This window comes from Lissotriton helveticus, chromosome 12, assembly GCF_964261635.1.
Source record: "Lissotriton helveticus chromosome 12, aLisHel1.1, whole genome shotgun sequence".
NCBI classification, from domain to species: domain Eukaryota; kingdom Metazoa; phylum Chordata; class Amphibia; order Caudata; family Salamandridae; genus Lissotriton; species Lissotriton helveticus.
The window spans coordinates 348,760,582-348,764,406 of record NC_136073.1 but is presented as its reverse complement, the minus strand read 5'-3'; the positions used below and the strand labels follow the sequence as shown (position 1 = coordinate 348,764,406).

The following is a 3,825-nucleotide window of genomic DNA, read 5'->3' as shown; positions in this document are numbered from 1 at the left end:
AGCGGCCCCGGCAGCTCATGCCCCCCGTGGTCTGACCCGAGTGGAAGGGGTCAGATGGCATCAGGCCCTCAGATGCTGCCTGGCCAGCAGGTCTGTGGGACCTGTGTGCCACGCCATCACCCATCTCCGCCCAGCATGTTTCCACAGCATCTTGGAACAATCATTCCGAGGGGTTCCGCCGCCGCCAGGCTCTGGCACACCTGCGTCTCGCTCAGGCTGCGCCTCGGCCTGCCTCTCCCTCCTGGGGGAGATGGCTGGGCCCGCCGGTGCCCATGCGACCGCACCGCTCCACACCCCTCCAGAGAGCCCTCCCGCCCAGGTGGGCGGGCTCCTTCCCCTGGCAGGCTCCCAAGAGATGGAGGGGGTGCATGAAGGTTGCCGGTCAGGGAGATGGGCACTCAGCCTCCACCACGTCATCAGGTGCGGCTACCTGGTTGAACCTGCCAGTAGCATATGCTTGTCTCAAAGATTAAGCCATGCACGTGTAAGTACACACAGTGAAACTGCGAATGGCTCATTAAATCAGTTATGGTTCCTTTGATCGCTCCATCTGTTACTTGGATAACTGTGGTAATCCTAGAACTAGTACATGCTGACGAGCGCTGACCTCCTGGGATCTGTGCATTTATCAGACCACGACCAATCCGGGCTCGCCCTGCCGCTTTGGTGACTCTAGATAACCTCGGGCCGATCGCACATTCCCATGACGGCGACGATACATTCGGATGTCTGCCCTATCAACTTTCGATGTTACTTTCTGTGCCTACCATGGTGACCACGGGTAACGGGGAATCAGGGTTCGATTCCATAGAGGGAGCCTGAGAAACGGCTACCACATCCAAGGAAGGCAGCAGGTGCGCAAATTACCCACTCCTGACTTAGGGAGGTAGTGATGAAAAATAACAATACAGGACTCTTTCGAGGCCCTATAATTGGAATGAGTACACTTTAAATCCTTTAACGAGGATCCATTGGAGGGCAAGTCTGATGCCAGCAGCCGCTGTAATTCCAACTCGAATAGCATATATTAAAGTTGCTGCAGTTGCAAAGCTCGTAGTTGGATCTTCGGATCGAGCTGGCAGTCGTCCGCGAGACGATCTACCGCCTGTCCCAGCCCCAGCCTCTCGGCGCCCCCTTGATGCTCTTGACTGACTGTCCTGGTCCAAAGCATTTACTTTGAAAAAATTAGAGTGTTCAAAGCAGGCCGGTTGACGGAATACTTCAGCTAGGAATAATGGAATAGGACTCCGGTTCTATTTTGTTGGTTTTCGGAACTGGGGCCATTATTAAGAGGGACGGCCAGGGGCATTCGTATTGTGCCACTAGAGGTGATATTCTTGGACTGGCGCAAGACGAAGCAAAGCCAAAGCATTTGCCAGGAATGTTTTCATTAATCAAGAATGAAAGTCGGAGGTTCGAAGACGATCAAATACCCCGAGGAAGGGGGCCTGGCGACTGGTCTGCCCCGGGACCCGTCCTGGGGCACCTGGCTGATTGCCGTGTGTGGCTGCCTGTGTTGTCCCACCGGCTTCCCTTGCGCACAAGTCTTGGGCGCCCACCTCCGTGGCCGGCTTCCTGTGGAGGGCAAAACCCTTCCAGATAGGATTTGGGAAAAGAGAGCGCATGCTGCTGGGACCCCAGGCCCCCCTGCTCCGGCAGGGGGGCCTGGCCTTCCCTGGCAACCCCCTTTGACGCTCCAGTGTCATTCTTCCAACTACGACCTCAGATCTGACGTGGCGACCCGCTGAATTTAAGCATATTACTAAGCAGAGGAAAGTAAACAAACCAGGATTCCCCCTGTAACGGCGAGTGAGGAGGGAAGAGCCCAGTGCAGTATACCTGCCCGGCGGTCAGCGCGGGAAAAGTGGCGTACAGAAGACCGACTTCCCTGCGGCACTCAGGGGGCCCAAGTCCTTCTGATCGAGGCTCACCCAGCGGACGGTGTTAGGCCGGTAGCGGCCCCCAGCGCACCGGGATCGGGTCTTCTCGAAGTCGGGTTGCTTGAGAATGCAGCTCAAAACGGGTGGTAAACTTCATCTAAGGCTAAATACGGGCACGGGACCGATAGCCAGCAAGTACCGTAAGGGGGTTATGGTTGTATGACGATCCATCGGTAACAATGCTATCGCGACAGTTAGCATCGCGGCCATTACATCGTAAAGGCAGCCGCATCGGCCGTTTTCTTATCGCACGTCATTGCGCCGCAAATGCGGCCATTTAATTGGCTCGCGTGTCACATCGGCGATTTTACATCGCGCGACATGACAACGCGATGTTTGAGGGCACACTTTAATAATCCGATGGGTGTTTCTCGATCATTTTGGATGTTTATAGACTGAATGCTCCAAAGCAAACATAGGTGCTTTCCACTGTTAATATTTACCTTCTGAGACATACTTCTTAATTCTAGTTTGCTGAGATTTCTATAGAAGTCTCCGTTTCAGAAACAAGAGAATACTGGGGCATCGCTGTACTTAATTGTAGCATTGTTTTCACACCTGCATTTCCCTTTACTTGATGTTAATTAAGAAAAGCGCTTAAGGTTTATGGACATTATCTCCTATCGACAGCTCCTTCTTTCTTGCATTCTGGCAGCTAATTTCGTGAAAATCAAAGTAACTGTGATGCGTTCGTTTGCAAAGTTCCACTTTGTTTTGCAATTTGGAACTCTGGATTTTTGACCTCCCCTATAGTCTGCTACACAGATTTGCCCTTGCGCTCTCGAAAAGGATCATCTAATGTGTCCTTCATTGTAGCTCATACTACTAGGATGTCACTGAGATCAGACCTCTTGAATTATGAATAACCAGCTCATTGTATGTTTGTCAGTGGTTTTGCGGCTGAGGAGTAAGTCATGAAAGCTTAGGTGCAGGATATATAATTCCCCAATTCATCTTTTATCGGCCGGGTCATGCTGCACTTGTTTTTGACAGCTGTTTGCGCACTTTTGTTTCTTTTTAATAAAAAAAAATCACTTTTTCATTAATTTAGTTCACTGCGTTTTGAAGATGCACTCGACCTCAAAATCATACCTCAGGTACAATCTGGCACGTGAGAAATTTAAATTCGTGTTCAAACAATTGAGAAATGGGAAGTTAGTGCCTGATTCAGCCTGCATGGCCTAATGCTATGCATGAATCCTTCATAATATATGTGTCACACTTCACCTACAGAGCCTGCATTCCTTTCCTGGAAGGGCGTCTGCTGTCTGCTTCAGAGTGAACTACGGTAGACTCAAGAGGGCTGGAGGCCCGACCGGGGATTTCTGCCTGGACATGTGGCAGTGACAATAAGTGCTGACACACCGTTTACTTCAAGAACTGACCGAGAGACGGCCACTCATCTGCATCAGCTAACACGAGTTTCTGAGAGAATGTCAGCAAAATGAGCTGCATTATGTGGTATTAGACAGCCATCCGCCATCATCCACCTCCCATCCATCCATCCATCCCCCAGCCCCCATACATGTATCCATCCATTATTCATTCATGCATCTATCCACCCATACATCACCCAGCCCCCATACATGCATCCATACATTATTCATTCATGCATCCATCCACCCATACATCACCCAGCCCCCATACATGCATCCATCCATTACTCATTCATTCATGCATCCATCCACCCTTACACCCACCTATCCATCCATCCCCCAGCCCCCATACATGCATCCATCCATTATTCATTCATGCATCCATCCACCCATACATCACCCAGCCCCCATACATGCATCCATCCATTATTCATTCATGCATCCATCCACCCATCCACCCACCCATCCATCCATCCGTCCATCCATCCCCCAGCCCCCATACATGCATC

At 51.1% G+C, this 3,825-nt stretch overlaps 1 pseudogene; it reads left to right on the top strand.

The window, feature by feature from the left end:
• The first annotated feature begins 430 nt into the window (after positions 1–430).
• LOC144801216 (18S ribosomal RNA) lies at positions 431–1,463 on the top strand (annotated as a pseudogene).
• Positions 1,464–3,825: the final 2,362 nt, after the last annotated feature.